The sequence below is a fragment of the Plecotus auritus genome, assembly GCF_963455305.1.
Source record: "Plecotus auritus genome assembly, chromosome: 10".
Classification (NCBI taxonomy): Eukaryota; Metazoa; Chordata; class Mammalia; order Chiroptera; family Vespertilionidae; genus Plecotus; species Plecotus auritus.
In genome coordinates this window covers 51,681,862-51,700,152 of record NC_137785.1, presented here as the reverse complement: position 1 = coordinate 51,700,152, position 18,291 = coordinate 51,681,862, and positions in this window count along the sequence as shown.

Sequence of the window (18,291 nt, the reverse complement as noted above, 5' to 3'; positions counted from 1 at the left end):
TAGGAAAGGTATTTCTGAAATGATACAGATATGAACGTATGCCCTCTTTGCATTAACATATTGTATTTATGTTAGTAATGATCCTTCATCCTTCTCTAAACTGATGTCACAGGATGTATAAATTTGTATTTCTTAGGTCAATATGGTAAGTTTAAAAATCTGCTTTGCAAACTTCTAGGCACATAATAGTGTGCCATCGAATATATCTACAGGGTTATAATGCATATGTTAAAACAAACATTACTGATGGCATTGACTATCTAAATTCAGTTAACGTGGAGATCCTTAAACTAGACTCTAGAATATTTCTATTTTATTGCCAATTTTACATATTAACATGAAAAGGCGCTGTTCTATTGATGGAATCTTTTCCTGAAATGTATCACGAAACTTCTAAGGCCTGAATAAACTTTTTTAAAAAAAGCTATCATGAAACCTGGTGACCAAGGGTGTTTTCAAATGCCAATAGTAAGAGATAAAATTTTAGGAGATTATGATAACATTGATCGGTTGTTTTGAGATAATGTTCTGTTGCATCAATAGCAATAAAAGGCGGCTGAAGAATGATCAGATATTCCATGGCAGGAGGCTGCCTTGGGAAATATGTACATGGATCCATTTTTAATTTGGGAGATTCTGTAGTCCATTTTCATTTCAGTGTATAAGACATTGATAGTGGTTTGCAGGAAAATGCTGTTAGAATTACTAATTTATACAACATTCTGCAGTAAATGAATTGATCTTTCCACTTGATTTGCGATGATGGCATTTGTCATGTTTCCTTAGGACTGCATTCCAAATACTGAGACACGTTTAGCATGAGGATTGACAGGAAAAATAATGAAAGGTTGTTTCCAGTGGACTTCTTGATGGATGCTATCATTATTTCTTTAATTTGCTTAAAGGTTTTATTTAGGCATCCTTAAAAAAAATCCACTTTCCACTTAGGGAAAAAATATTTGTAACTGAGGTATTAAGTAGTCGTTTATGTGGTAGAAACCTAGTAGTACTCCTGCTTTACATTTTTCCCAATACTAAACTTCCAGAAGACACAATGTAGTTTATTCATTTCAAGAAGGTACTTTGTACTTGGCACCATTCACATGGCCAAAAAAAAAAAAAAAAAAGTGGAACTCAGGTCTGGATAGCCTGGGTGTTTAGAATGGAGTAGAAATTAGAGTCAAATGCCTTTGAAAAAATATTTAACAAATATAAAGGAAAAGTAAACACTTTCACTTGCTACGGAAGTGACGCCTCAAAATTGGGCATAAGCTAATTGAACCAACAGAAGCCTATTTGCCTGGACAGTGTGATTATTACTGAAGGTAGGAGTCCTAGGTAGTGTTTAAAACTGTGCCAGCTCCTGGTTTCCTGACCTTGTGTAAGTGACTAAATCTACGTTTCAGATTAATGATCATTAAAATAAGGGTCCTAATTGTCCTGGAATATGTTAGGATGATTATCCATGATGATCATATGATGATGACATCAGAGGCCACAATGAATCTTTTTCTTGGAAAGTAGAATGTAATACTAGTAAGAAAGAGAAAATAGTAACCAATGCATATCATCCTTCTATGTCTTGTATCTTTTGGCAAATATATTTTTTATTGTATTTTTTAAACCCTAAGTATCTCTCTGGTCCCTCCCAATCCCTTAACTATCTAGTTGCTCAAGTGACTACTTCCTGGTTCATGTGACAGGAAGCAGTGTGCTGGTGAATTACACAACTATTCTTTGGAGGTGTGGGAAGAAGGCTTGCTTTATAGCCCTTGCCAATTTCTATGGTGTAAATACTACCAACAAGACCGGCGGTGCGCTACCTTTGGTTTAATAATCACTTCAGCCGAAACCGGTTTGGCTCAGTGGATAGAGCGTCGGCCTGTGGACTGAAAGGTCCCGGGTTCAATTCCGGTCAAGGGCATGTACCTTGGTTGCGGGCACATCCCCAGTGGGAGGTGTGCAGGAGGCAGCTGATCGATGTTTCTCTCTCATCAATGTTTCTAGCTCTCTATCCCTCTCCCTTCCTCTCTGTGAAATATCAATAAAATATATATTTTTTAAAAAAAATCACTTCAGCCCTAACCGGTTTGGCTTCCTCTCTGTGAAAAATCAATAAAATAGATTAAAAAATAATAATAATCACTTCACAGAATACTTGTAATTGTAACAACTAACTTTTATGAGCCAGTTTGAGGAGCTGACTGTACTCACTGTTACTGAGTCTTCAACCTTAATCCATGCTGGCCTTTTAGACTCCCCTTTCAGAAACCCTTTCCATTTGTACAATAGTGTCTGTGTGATGGCTCTTTCTGGTGACTGGCCTTTGCTCCTTGACAAACGTGTTTGTTTCTCTTCATTATCTTTTTAATAATAACACAGATAAGAGGTTAGTTACCTAAAAAAAAAAGTACCATGAAACTAAAACATTAATGAAAACACTTATCTATTCTGTTTTATTTACTGCCCTCTACTTATGTGACTTTGGGGATGCAACAGTGAGCCAAAACAAAAGCCTTTGACTTCATGGAATTTATCATTTATTAGGGGAAAAAAGCCTACTAAAAACGCACAGATAAAATATAAAAATTCAGCTACATATGTGCTTTGGAAGAGATTTACATGGTATGTGCTTTGGAAGAGATTTACATGGTTGAGTAGGTCAGCAAGAGCAGGCACGGTTGCCCAGAAGGTGAAGTTTGAGCTGAAACTTGAAGCATAGAAAATAATGAGAGAGAGAGAGAGAGAAAGAGATGCATTTCAGGCACAGGGATGATGTGGACAGATAGCAGAGGTATGTAAGCATCACCCCACACGTGGCAAAAACCATGGGATTTTAAAGAAGTGACAAAATTTCACTAAGTATTTTTAAAAACATGTACCATAGCAAGACTTTCGCATTGGCCACACTATAGAACACAATGCAATTTGCCAGCCTGAGTCATTGCCCAGGCTTAACAATTAGTGACAGAACTGGAACTAGAATTTTTTTTTACTTATTTTCATTTAGTGTTATTTTTTTGAAACTTTACTATAAAACTAGCAAAATGAAACATCAAATGAGAATCAATCCCCCAAAATATGAAGGTAATTCTTTGATAGAAGTAACTGGTAGTAACATATTTTCCATTACAATTTTAAGTAGAAAGTATTTAAAAAATTAACTTGATGAAATATCTGAGTTTGGAAGCACATATCAATGTCATATGTGACTATGATCACATCTGGCTTACAACCTACTTTAGCTTTCTTTTCCAAGAAAGTAATGGCCGGAGGAAGTCATTTTTTCCTCCCAATTATAGTTAATTTGTTACACTGTATTATTTATTAGCTAATGTAGAAAAATCCATTCAGATCAATTTTACTCTCTTATAGGTAATGTTATTAATTTTTATATGGAAAAATGAAATCATGAAACTAAATACAGAGTTATCCACGGGAGGCCAGGGATTGCTATTTATCTTTCCCTTATGCATCTCTGCTCATGCATATGCAAATCTACCTACACAGACACATCAGGATATACATCTCCTTATACCCATAATGAGAGAGACTAAGAGTAATGGAGAGCTGACCATGTGACCAACATGGCTCTAAGCACTTGACAGGCAATATCATGTCTATTCCTTATAATATTCCATAAGAAATACAAAATCATTGACTCTATCTCACAGATAAAAGAAACACAGGGATAAAAGAGGACAAGAAGAAGCATTTGAGGAACTAGGAAAGTTTGAAGAAATAGGAAAGTTTGAAGAACATACTGATTGAAAAGTGGTCTGGAGCCAATCCCAACGTGTTGTAACCAGAAGAGACAGAGCAGGAAATTACTTAGGCCTGTGGTCGCAAACTGCGGCCTGCGAGCCACATGTGGCTCTTTGGCCCCTTGAGTGTGGCTCTTCCACAAAATACCACGGCCTGGGAGAGTCTATTTTGAAGAAGTGGTGTTAGAACAAGTTTAAGTTTAAAAAAGTTGGCTCTCAAAAGAAATTTCAATCGTTGTACTGTTGATATTTGGCTCTGTTGACTAATGAGTTTGCCCACCACTGACTTAGGCCATTTGGGCAACTTTTGAGTGAAATAACAAACAAACCCAAAAACATAGAACTATACCCATAGACTTGTTTGCAAACAGAACAGCAATAACAGAGGAATTCCCTCACTTCCCCTTCTTTTTGTAGATGAGCAAGGTAATTCATCTGGCCAAGGAAAATTAGTTATTCAAACAGCCAAGAAAAGGTAACATCTCTAAATTAAGTTTGTAAACTGAAGACTAAGCCAAAAATTGCAAATAGCACTGATGAGAAATAGATCCTAATTTGACAATCTCAGTAGATACCTTCTCCTAGGACACATTCTAATAAAAAATTACATGCAGTTTCCCTCGCTCGGGTTTTCTTGTTTACATTAACCACTGGGACTCTTTAGAGCTTAAATACTATAAGGAGAGCAGAGTATTGCTGACTGTACTAACATAGTGTATGCACAGCAACTTTTTTAAGAAGCGGAACAGTTTTAGCAAAGGTGCCTTGGGCACATTATCAAGATGCTAGTAGAAGCCTGCTGTTTTCATAGTTATTGATTCTCATGTGTTTCTAGCAAAGACTGAACATGCATAAATATTTGTTTATTGGCATTATGTCATAAATATCTCTGAATTGTACACAGAGCCAGACTCAGCCATGAAAAACAGAAAACGAATTCCCCCCCAAATGGGACTACCGCTGGATCTATGGGAATGCCTGCAATGTAATGAGACTAAATACTTAGCAAATAGTAGATGATGTGTCATTATTTTCAGTAGTCTCTTTGGATGAGCCCTAAACCTACTTCAATGAGGCTGTCATGCAAGTCATTTTTGAAAATGATATTAAGAAACTGCATTATATAATTATGCTGATCAATAAGTTAATTCATTCATTCATTCAAATGTATTCACTTTCCTTTGCATTAACCTTGGAGGTGGTGGTTATCTGAAAGCATGGTAGATTTATGCTTCTTTTAAAATCTAAGATTATATAAAGGACAGAAAGTACATCTGAATAATTAGTCAAACCAAATATGTCAAAATTAGGCATTCATAATAGGGGGGAGGGGGATAAAGTCAAGGGCCAGATTTTAAATTCGAATGTTGATTATTAAAAATACCATGACGAAGAGCATGTGTCCCAGCCCCTAGCGGTTGCTGGTACCACAATAAATAACAGGGCATGTAGCTGACATTGAGTTTCCAAACATCTTTCTTAAGGACCAAAAGCACAAAGCCCTTTGATCACAAAAATACCTAAGCATCTGTGATGTGATCAAATTTGGTCCCATGGCCTGGGCCCAGGGTTGCATTCTGACCAACATGCCCATCCTGTTTTCAGCTCTTCCTTTCTGTTGTTCCACACTTGTGGTGTGGGCTTGCAACTCAAAGGTTTTCCAAAAGAATTGCTGAAATTATTAAAAACCTGTGTGAACATTTGCTGGGGTTTGCTACAAGCTACCTATTCAAAGGGGAGACAAAGCGGAAGCCATATTGAAGGAAACAGAACAGATGGTTAAACTCTGACATTCCTGAGTAATTACAGTGTTTTTGTGAATGTAAGAGAGGCAAAAAATACTTTTCCACTCCCCCGATAGAAAGTCACATTCTAGTTATCAAAAACTTTTCATCTCTATCAACTAATTTTATCCCAATGTTATCAGATTAAAGGAGGCAGCCCAAATGTTGTTTTTAATGGTTATTTTGTAACAAATGAGAAATCTGAGGCTCTAAGAAGTCAAATAACTTGATTAAATTAATATAGTAAGTGCTTTATTTTCTTCCTAGAATTTATTACTACCAAAGAATTCATTTTCATATACATATTTATTTATCAGAAAGGTACAAGCTAAATAAAGTCAGGTTTTTGCTACTCGATTTACCTCTGTACTAAGTGTGACCAAAACAGCGATTGTCTCTTGGTGGGTCATAAAAATATAACCAATGTCTGTTTGTGCGTATGTGTGTGTGCACATACACAGTGACCTAAGAGAGACTTGACCATGAGTTATTTTTGCTATCGTGATGTTATCATTGCAAGAATTAGAGTGCCCGGATCCTGTTGTAAAATTCAGTTCCCGTTCCCCATGAAAAGGCAGGCAGGCAACAAACAAGAGCAGAATGGGAATCAAAATTTAGGTTTGTCCGTAGATGTCTAAGTGGCTATTATCACATTCAGATCACAATTAACAAGGCTGAGTAGCAGCTCTGATTAGAAACAAAGCCTAATTAGAGCCACCTTTCCCTCCCCCAGGCCTAGTAATTGAGAGTAATATGCTTAGATAGACCTGGAAGAGAATAAGGAACCAGAAGAACAAGAGGAGGAGCGACCAGCTCCCCCTAGAATAAGCCTCATCTCAAACACAGTCATTTAAACTCCGGAAAAGAGAATTCGGTCCTTGTGCTCTGTTGGTCGAGAACCTCCTATGATTGCTTTTTTTAAAAAAGTGAATTTATTGGAGTGATATTGGTTAATAAATTTATCCATGCTTCAAGTAAACAATTCTACAATATATCATCTGTATGGTGATTGCCAGAGGGAAGGGCGTGGGGGGAGGTGGACGAAGGTAAAGGGGATAAATGGTGATGGAAGGAGACTTGACTTGGGATCCTAGGATGATTGCTACAAAGGGATGAAAAAAGAAGGAAGTATATGAAAGGGGAGTCTGGGTTTCTGTCCTTTGGAAACAATAATTCCTCTGATTGTCAACTCTGGCCAAATCCCAATTGTTTCCGACCAATCTCATTAGCAATATGTTTCTTAGAGGACAGGGATAGAAGGAGAGGTTCATGAAAGATTTGAAGGCGTGGCAGAGGCAAAGGAGGAGATATTTTGTTCATCTCTCCCTACATTTTCCCTTATTAATCCTACAAATGTGCAGAAATCTATTTTTTCAGAGTTCCCATGTACAACATTGGGTTTGGGGGTGCCACATACAAAATTAACTTTACGGTGTTTCTCCCTTCTGGAAACTCAAAATCAAACAGTGACATTAAAAGAAATCAATAGCAATATAGGGAGAAATCGTAGAATTGAAGAAGTAATTATACATTTCATTCAATCTGATACTTTAAACAGAAAACATTCTTTTTTTTCTCCAATAAAAGTGATGTATGCCTACCTCTAGTCTTCATTTTTTAGTGTATGAAAGGTGTTGGCAAGGACCTTGGAGGTTTCTATGAAATGCAGATTTGATAAAGCTTCGCTAAGCACAGTTTTACCAAGCTATCATTTATATAAAATATGAGAATAAAGGACATAGAATGAGTTACCCATGGTTACACACCTTGGTTAAAGACAAAGATGGTCTACAACATGAATACACTGAATTGTAGGGTTTTCATTTTTTATCTCATAGGTTCCCACCATTAAACCACACCCAGTTCAGTATTTCTGATTTATCATGTTTCATCCATGGGTTAGCCCATGCACACTGGTTTACTTCCATCACCTTCTCCAAATGGCCTAAACCAAAACTGCACACTTCAAATGTAGTGGAAGAGACCAATAATTATAATTTACTCTTTTAAGAACTGTCATTGAATGTCTCTAGTCCAGTGGTCAGCAAACTCATTAGTCAACAGAACCAAATATCAACAGTACAACGATTGAAATTTCTTTGGAGAGCCAAATTTTTTAAACTTAAACTTCTAATGCCTCTTCTTCAAAATAGACTCGTGCAGGCCGTGGTATTTTGTGGAAGAGCCACACTCAAGGGGCCAAAGAGCCGCATGTGGCTCGCGAGCCTCAGTTTGCTGACCATGGCTCTAGTCCAATTCATCATTTAAATCTCTCTCAAACATGACAAGACACTTATCAAGTGTAAACTACGCCCTTGTTCTCTGCTCCTGGCATAAGAATTTCACTTTCATCTCTCTACCCTCCTTCAAGCACTTTTTTATATCTACTCACTGTCTTAAGATATAAAAAACAAATAATGCAAGAAAGAGTGGGGAAAATAAGTTTCTAGATTTTGGATTTCAAAGCCAAAGCTCTTAGGAAAACTATGAACATCGGGGCATAGCCAAATTGACTGGGAGAAAATAAAATAACAGAAAACAAATAGATAATTAACAAGTCTCCTCGTCCAGCCCCGCCCCCCTCCCCTTGGCTGGATTGTGGCAGACAATATTTTTCTGTAAGGCAGTATGGAGAAACACAGAAGAACAGAGGCATCAATTAGTCCTGCATATACACACACACAAAGCTCCCTTTTCCTGCTCACAGTCTGGTCATACCCTTAGATAGAGGTGGAGGAGAATGAGGGACTGTTCAAGCACCTGAGATGACAGTAAGACGTCAGAAGAAAAGCATGCCAGGCCAGGCCACGCAAATTGGAACAGTCACCCAGATGGAAATGCTTCTGTCCCAGCAGGGCACAGAATCAATGCAGTATTCTAGCGCCTCCAAGTGGGAAACTGATGTAGTGAAGGGAGCACTGAAAGCTGACAGAAAAGGACTTTAAGATTCTGGTGTATCTGAATGGAAATCCATGTGCGCACACTGGGGAATAAGAGCCTTGGGTCTTCCCAACCCTAGATTTAAGCCATGTCCAGCCCTCCAGAAATGAGATTTAGACATCCAGCTAGCAGCCAATAAAGAAGAAGAAGAAAAAAGCAGCAAGTAAACCGAGATTAAGTTTCTGCCACCATGGTGGGAGAATTACAATGGAAATAAACTTGATAGAACTCATAAAAAAATAAAAAGAAAAATACAGGTTTGTAAAGCGGGATCCATTCTTATCACAGAAACAACAATCTTCTCTCAAGACCCAGCTCTCTGACAAAATTGACATTGCTCCAGATGGATTCTGCAATAAAAATGCTATCTATCAATCAAGTACCTTGAAGTAGTTGGTGTATGTCCTAAAAGCATCTTGTTTTATACTAAGATCTATTGGCATGGATGATGCTGATGGTCTCTGAATATTCATGTGCACAGTAAGGTTGTTATAAAAGAGTGTACAGAACTTATAGTCTGATGATCCCATGAAGAAAAAGCATATATACCCATATGTTATGTAATTTCCATGTCCCTTGTCTGTTAAATGTCCACATCAATGTTATTCCTCATTTGGATGATCCGAGCGGATCTACTTTTATTGAGCACATTAAGTTTCTAAGCTTCTCAGGCTCCCACCTGACCCCAGGTGCCCTAGATTTGTCAATATTGTTTCTTATTGAAGAGAATGACAGAAAGGAGAATTCTGTGAATCAGAACATTCCATATATCAGAAAACATATGTGTTCATTCATGTTTATCATTGAGGTTGACAGGTATGAACTCCAAATAGAAAATGCGAAGAAACAGAGAAGGGTAAGAAGCCCTCATTGGGTTTCTTGGTAGATTTAACTTCTTTGGGTATTCATTTCCTTGTGAAGCCTCCTATGTTATGTAAAACTGATCTATAATAATAAAAGTGTAATATGCTAATTAGATTTGATGACCTTCTGGACGAGGTAGAGATAGCCGCTGCCGTGGTGGGGGCTGAACCCTTTAAACAAATTTCATGCATCGGGCCTCTAGTATTAAATGTGTATGATCTTGTTTTCTTTAGTTACAATGTCCCATGTTACAGGGGCCAAGAACTTAGATGGGCAGAAGGAAAAGATAGAACCTTTCTATACAGACACTACCCAAGTGAACAGAAATAATTGGACAATAAGCACCCCCCAAAAAATCAACAATATTAGGCCTCAGGGACATAAAAATTAAAACCACAATGGCATTCTACTACATACCTATGGGAAGGGCTAAAATGAAAAGGGTTGATGGTACCAAGTGTTGGCAAGAATATTGACAAGAGCCTTCATAAATGTTAGCAAAAATATATGACGATGGCCCTTTCAAAAACTCTAGAAGTTTCTTTAAGAAGGTAAACGTACAGTCACAGTATGACCCATATTAATAGAAAATAAACAAAAATGTGTGTCCATAGGAAGTCTTGTATGTGATGATTGCAGCAGCTTTAGTTTTAATAACCAAACATGCTGAACACCACAAAAGTCATTCAGGCTTAATGGACAAGCAACATGTGGTCTGTGGTCTCAGGAGAAAAAGAAGGAAGGAAACACAGGAGAGAGGGAGGAAGGGAAAGAGGTCTAAAAATTAATAGTAGTCTTTATTTGTGCTACTTTATAATTTATCATATATAATAAAAGCCTAATATGCTAAGTGTCCGGTTGTCTGGTCAGCCGTTCAACCAATCAAAGCATAATATGCTAATGACATGCTAAGGCCACTCAACCGCTCACTATGATGTGCACTGATCACCAGGGGGCAGATGCTTGCTGCTGGGGTCCAGCTGATCAGGACTGAGCAAGACGGGCCAGACATGCCCTGGAGTCCTCCTGTGGTCCCTTTCTGGCTGGCCAACCTCCCACGTCCCTCCCTGGCCCTGATTGTGCACCGGTAGGGTCCCTCGGCCTGGCCTGTGCCCTCTCGCAATCCAGGACCTCTCGGGGGATGTCGGAGAGCTGGTTTCAGCCCGATGGTGGAACGACCGGTTGCTATGATATGCACTGACCACAAGGGGGCAGACGCTCAATGCAGGAGCTGCCCCATGGTGGTCAGTGCTTTCCCACAGGGGGAGTGATGCTCAGCCAGAAGCTGGACTCATGGCTGGTGAGCGCAGCGGCGGTGGCAGGAGCCTCTGCTGCCTCCACGGGAGCGCTAAGGATGTCTGACTGCTGGTTTAGGACATCCTTAGGCCTGCGGGGAGCAGGCCTAAGCCATCAGTCGCACATCCCCCAAGGGTTCTCGGACTGTGAAAGGGCATAGGTCGGGCTGAGGGACATCCCTCCCCCGCCCCCAGTGCATGAATTTTGTGCACCAGGCCTGTAGTGCTTTCATAAGGACAGAAGTTAAAAGCTGTCATTTGTTTAACATTTCTCTCCTCTTCTTCACTCAGTAATTATGACTTATTTTGCTTTTGAAAAAATCTTTCACCCTATAAACAACATTGAAAGAACACACGTGCATGTATTCGTGTGGTTGTGTACACACACACATACTCATGTAAAAATAATCCCTTCTGTCCCCTTAAATTCTAAATGCAGGCAGGAAGTTTTTAAACATACACATGGTGAGAATGATCATCACTCTCTTGTGCAGGGCTTGGACATTTGTGTGGCACTAATATTATCATGAAAAAATAGCACAACCCTTGTTGCATCGTTATTGGTTTGTGCATTTTATGTTCATTGGTTGGGATGTGCACCATCTGCATGCTCAGAGTTCAGCTGGAGACTTAGGTGCACGTCGTATTCCCAGACGTAAAACCAAAGCACTAGAGGAGCTGGAATAATTATTGAATATTTTAAAAGTACATGTGCATAACATAAGCATAATGTTCCCCTGACTCTCGTATTATATGATTTAGCCTTGTGTCTTTCCTTTTATTTTAATTTCCATATGAGCTAAGGAGTATTTCTATGTTGAAAGTATAAAACAGGGCAAAGAGAAAGAATTCCAAGCACTGCAAACATATTTTGAACCTTATGTATTATTAATCGTAATGATAAAAATAAGTACAATTTATTGATCACCAAACCTATAACCACTGTTGTGGTAAGAATTTGATGTTATAGCATATTCTTATGCTGGTATAGGTCTTATTTCTAAAGATGTGGAGACTGTGGAGACTGATGTCTGAGATAGAGCAAAACTTATTCAAGGACACATAGCAAACAGGTGGCAGAACTATTGATTTCAGAGAGAGGGAAAGAGAGAGAGAGAGAGAGAGAGAGAGAGAGAAACATCGATGAGACAGAAACAACTATTAGCTGCCTTTTGTCCCTGTTTCAAGAGGAAGTAGGGGGCAGAAGGTAGCCACAACTGGGCAACCTGTCCTGACTGGGAATTGAACCTCCTGGTGCATGGGTCAACGCTCCACCACTGAGTACAGTGGCTGGGCCAGAACTAAGATTTAAACGCTGACTCTATTCACTTGGTCTGCATTTTAAAGCAAAGGTTTAAATTCCAGAAGAACACTTTATAAATAATATATGGTCTCCCTCCTTCAATCGTCTCTCCCTACCTCGCACCCTCACTTCCTTCTCTCCCTTCCCCACTTCCTTATCTACATTGTTCCATGCTGGTGCGATCAAAGAAAAAGTCTACATTGTGGACTGAGTAAAGGCTCTGTGAGGTACACTGGGTTTTCTGTGACTGTCAGGAGGAAATAGTGAGACAAAAATGACAAGCAGAGGCCAGAGATGAGTGTGGATGTAGAACATACAGGAAGAGAGAACAATCCAATTTGGCCTGAGTATAAAATTGATTACAGTGTGTGGGGGAAGCCAGGGACATTTGGAAACCATCCCATCACTAACTTTGGCCTGGAGGCTTGATGTGTACAGAGGTTTTAGTTAGATCCCTAATCCAGCTCCTCTTGGAAGGAAGATCAATGAAATGGAGTGGGACACTCACTGATAAATGGCATCGTGGTGAGAAAAACAAACCAATAAAACAGTTTGCTTTATAGGAGGTTCCCTCCGAGTAAAGTCCAACACCAAGCCCGGCTGGTGTGGCTCAGGGGATTGAGCATCATTCCAGGGAGCAAGAAGTCCCGGGTTTGATTCCAGGTCAGGGCACATGCCTGGGTTGTTGGTTTGATTCCCAGTAGGGGGCGTGCAGGAGACAGCGATCGATGTGTCCCTCTCATTGATATGTCTCTCTCATCGATGTTTCTATCTCTCTCTCCCCTCCTCTCTACCTAAAAATCAATAAAAACATATTTTTTTAAAAGTTCCAACACCATGCCAACTTCCGTTTACAGTTGAAGCATGGCTCTCTGGGGAAGAGAGATTTGAAAGGAGAAGTGGACATGAAGTATATCAGAAATATGTTAAAAAGAGTCAGAACAATTCTCACCAGCTCCTGTGTATGTATGGAATTTTTGGAGAATGGAAGTGATGACTAGAGAAGCTTTCTGGGAGCTATGTGCATGAACCTGGGGTGCAGTTCTTTTTAAGGAAAACAAATTATAATTCATATTAATCTTGATATTCAATCAATTGATCATCAAGCAATTCAATCAATGAGACCTGTAAAGTCCCATATTTGACTTATTTACTATGGATTTCTTAACAGCCTGAGCCATGTGGAGGCTGAATATTATCAGGGTTACATAAATATATTTGAAATTGTTTTCCTCTTCCCTCCCTCCCTCCCTTCCTTCTTTCCTTCCTTTCTTCCTTCCTTTTTGTTTTTTAAAAAATATAATCTTGACAGTGACCCCAGAAATGAAAGCAGGGAGATGAGATGGTAAAGTACTGAATGGTAGATATCAGCCATTTGGATTGAAAGTTTCAAATATGCTGCTCCACTTTTTGTGTGTCCTGGGTAATATACTGAAATTCAGCATGCCTCATTTCCCTCTGCTAATGGAGGTAGGTGCATCTTGCCATCATCCTGTCACTGTGCATCACCTCCATCTTCATCAAAGATCTCTGAGGTAAGCGCCATTATCTCCCCATCTTACAGAAGAGGAAATTGGGCTCATCGTGAGGTCATATTACCCCAAAGTGATCCATTCGGGATGTTAAACAAGGTCACTGTCTCAAATTTGCTCATTCCAGTCAGAAAACCAGAATAACGTAATGATAAGAGGGGTTGCCTTTGGTCTCACACAGACTTTGACATGACCAGGTTTGTAGTTTACTGAGTCAAGTTTTTGAAATATGCCGCACCGATTAGTTTCCACCCACCATCAAATGCTGTATCTAAGGAGAACACTCCATGACTTGTCAGGCCCAGTGACAAACGGAGAGCTAACCTGCTCACTGTCCTCCAAGGGCTGTGCAATTTCCAAGAACTGATCTGACTAAATAGCCGGAGAAAAAAATTAAATAAACCAACCGGGTGGACATTTCCTTATTCTGCTGATCCTGCTGAGACACAAATGCTCACGTACCATTCAACCGACTGTGCAGCTGCAAAGGTTTCTTTGTTGACATCATAGGCAGAAAGCTCCACCGTCAAAACAAAGCTACTGCTATCTGTGGGAGGTTTTTTAGCACTAGCTATTCCCCTCCACCCCCCCACCCCCCCCAAAAAAATGGATACAGTGGCTAGGAAAATGCCTGTTGGGAAGCCAGAGGCAAAAATCACCTCTCCTTAGATGAGAAAATATGTGACAAACACATTGCTTGAAATTATAAATTAAAGTGCCTTTGGCAAGTTTGGAAGTAAAGAAGCAAAGCTTTATTTCCAACACAGAGAGCATACTATTTTTTTAGAGTTAGAATTAAATGTGAGCCAAGAAGGTGATGATGAAAATTTGTAGGGAACAAACAATGCGTGAGATGGTAAAATGAGCTAAAGTGTATTGACACCAGGTTCTGCTTATATATACTGAGTGGCCAGATTATTATGACCTCTGAATGCATCATAATCTGGCCACTCAGTGTATATCCTATATAATAAAAGACTAATATGCAAATTGTCCCCTCGACCAGGAGTTCGGCCAGCAGGCAGGCCGGCCAACCATCCATGTCCCCTCCCCCTGGCCAGGCTGGCCGGACCCCACCCATGCACAAATTCATGCACTGGGCCTCTAATACACACACACACACACACACACACACACACACACACACACACACACACACTGAGTGGCCAGATTATTATGCGTTCAGAGATCATAATAATCTGGCCACTCAGTGTATGTTCTAGGGTTATCTTTATAATATCCTTAGGGGAAAGATGCCTATATCCTACCCACTTTTATAGAATGGGAACAAAAGGATGGACGTTGCCCAAATAACGGGACTAGTTTTTGGAAAAACACAAGAATCAAACCCAGGTGGTCTCACACACTGGAGCCTATGCAATTACATGCTATGGCACAAGATCTCTCGGATAAGAGGCTTCAGAGTCCTTATTTCATTTAATATTCATAAGAATGATCAGTATTACCTATAAGGAAGCAACATTTCAGAGGGATTGGTTGTGCCACGTGATACAGCTAAAAACATGTCAAAGAAAGATACTCACCCAGGAGGTAATTTTTTTTCTTACTAGTAACTGACTATTCTGAATCACTACTTTTTATGTTGTTGTTAGGAAATAATTATGCCTCTGTTTCCATTATGCCTTTATGGAAACCTGTTCCTAGTCATTCGTGGAGGGGTGTAAGTAAGATGTTTAGGCTAGCATGAAGTTTAATTCAGCACAGTTTTCAAATATGGTAACGATGTCAAAGACTTTCCGAAAAACTTCCTACTGCTTTTGCATTCTCTTTCAAAGAAACCTCTGATGTGATTAGTACTTTGTCCCCAAATGACAAGTTGCAAATGAGGCATTTTCCTTGAAAATATTTTCAACGTGTGGAAATAATTTATCCAAGCAGGGAACTCTCCTCACTGACCCAACGCCTGGGACCAGGGAACTTTCATCACCAAGCAGTACTTTCTTGCATTTCAAAGAAATACCACAAAGAAAATTAGCATCGCCTGATTTGTACTTGAAGTTCAGAGAGTGTTATTATTCTAATGCTTTAGTATCTGGCTGGAGGGAGTAATCACAGGTGATTCCAGGCCTCTGGCATTTTCCCTGGACTTAGATGCTGACCTAGAATTAAAAATCGTAGCCTTGTTATTTACTGAATTTTAACCTTAATGACATTGCTTGACAGTGAAGTGATGGGTATTGATGATGACACTGAAGCATTCTTGCCACATGGCTAATTGAATGACACATTTCAAATTAATTGGTGACCCACGGAACCCCTTCCATGGTGACAGTTATAAGTATGCACATCACCACAACTAACACCAGAGAAATTTCACTTCCCAGAAGCTGGGCTTCATGTGTATCCCCTCCTTCAAAACGTATGCAAATCCAACGCTAGATTGCGCTATAGGTTTTAGGGTTTCCTTGCTTTTTGGAGTATTGACAATTCCTGTAGACATCTCTCAGTGTTGAAACCCCTCTCCAATGGAGCTAGCACTGATGTGGTTCTTGATGTTGTAGGGTGAGCAAGGCAGCTGTCATTCTGTTGCCGGTGGACATGGGGTTCTTGCAGTGTTGTGAGGAACATGATTCCTGGGGACCCACAAGGGAGGGTGAGGTCTGGTGGTAATATTTATTTGTGACGCAGAATTAAAGGAGTTCCCCACCGATCCATCTCTGTCCATCTCACCACGGAAAATCAGGGCCAGAAAGAGAGCAAATGTCCAGAGACCCCGATCTATATTAAAGCTTAGTCCCAGCCCGGCATCTGGCTAGCTTAGCTTATGTTCCCGGCTGCAATCCGTTGCTGTGCCATGGTAACCAGGCTCCTGCCTGGAGCCTGCAGTTGGGTTCTACATGACCCTCGGCCACCTGGCAGCTAAGGCCACATGGCTATGGAGAGAGAATGTGCCACTAACGCCTGGGCCAGTGTGGGGGAGAAGGAGACGAGAGAGAGAGAGAGAGAGAGAGAGAGAGAGAGAGAGAGAGAGAGAGAGAGAGAGAGATAGATATTGAGATTGTTCACCTGGAATTACCAATTCTCAGGCTTGGGAGGAAACAGAAGCTTTCAGCTTTTTCAAAATAACCAATCAGCTTCCAAAATTTTTTCAGGCTTCTAATGAGTCCACTGATCCTTCTTCCTGGTTAGACTGACAGGCCTCTAGGGTTAGGCACCTCCCCCTGGCCCATTTTGACTTTATTATGCAGATGCCCTTATCTCCCCCTGCTGCCCCCATACACACACACACAGTCTGGTACCTGAGGGGGGATGACAGGGGTATTGATCCCCTCGGAGGGACAATGCTGTGATTCCTTGGGGTGTAAAGCTGTAGGAGGGAAAAAAAAATGTGACCAATGTAGAAAAAAAAAAAAGCAAAAAATAATAATAGTAAGCAGTGAGAGAAAAATCCTTGAGAATGAAAAGGGACATGGCTTTTATTAAAATCTGAAAACTGATGCCTCCCTTAAAATATGAGAATCTAGATGAGAGTTCAGGAAAGGGTAGAACCAGTGAACCAAATATCAACAGTATAACGATTGAAATTTCTTTTGAGAGCCGAAAACTGACTTCTGCGCATGGGCCACGAAGTTTCAATTGCACTGTACGTGCACGCCTGCACCTGGTATTTTGTGGAAGAGCCACACTCAAGGGGCCAAAGAGCTGCATGTGGCTCGCGAGCCGCAGTTTGCCGACCACTGACCTAGGGAAACTCCTGACAAGTGGAATAGGGAAACAGACAAAATAATTAAAGAAGGCCAAACAATTTGAGCAATTTACAGGCAGCTAAGGCATTGGTTGGCAAACTCATTAGTCAACAGAGTGGCAAACCGCGGCTCGCGAGCCACATGTGGCTCACAAGCTGCAGTTTGCCGACCACTGAGCTAAGGAATAGCAAGGTTTGATCTTCTCTAACCAAGGACATTTAGGAGTAAATGGTTTACACATTACAGACCTTCTGGGGCAGATCAGCCTTGGTCCCTGTCCCTCTTCAATGATGTTCTTTAAAAATAAAACTAAGCAGACGATAACCCTGACCCCTCTTACACACATTTGGATGAATCAACATATAGAAGGACACACCTGAAAAGCTAATGAATATTCTATTGTATTAATACCCTCCCCTGAGACCTCCTCTAGGATTCTCACCAGCCAAAGAATAATAAAAAGCCTCAAGACAAAGGACCCACAGCACACTCTCTCTAGAGCATGCCCACACCTTGTACCTCTGTTCTCTTTCTCCTAAACTCTATGGATCCCCATGAGACTTGCAACCAGGGGAGCAGTGAGTAGCAGCAGCTCATCCTGGACAAACCCCCTGAAACTGTCTCCAATTCTCCTTTTCTATGACTTCCCTGTGACCCAAAACAGCCTCACTTAGGTGCTTTCTTGTTGCTTCTATCCTAGGCGCTTGTTTCACTGTCCCCAGCTTTAATAAACACACTCTCAAAATCCCTTGGATTCATTTTGTGAAATCTTTCCTACACAAAGTCAGAAACCCACACACTCCTGGCTGGCCCGAGGCAGACCAGCTCTGGGTCAGGTCCCCATCTGATAACATAAGTACTTCAGATTTCTCTATGTGTGTGTACGTATGCATTGTAAAATGTAAAAGATGTACATACAGAGAGCACACACACCCATACATCAAGATATAAAGCTTGGATGATCAAGCTTTTCCAGGAGGTTTAATTTCATTTTATCATTAGAGGCCCGGTGCACAAATTCGTGCACTAGTGGGGTCCCTCGGCCTGGCCTGCAAGATTGGGCCAAAACTGGCTCTCCAACATCCCCCAAGGGGGTCCCAGA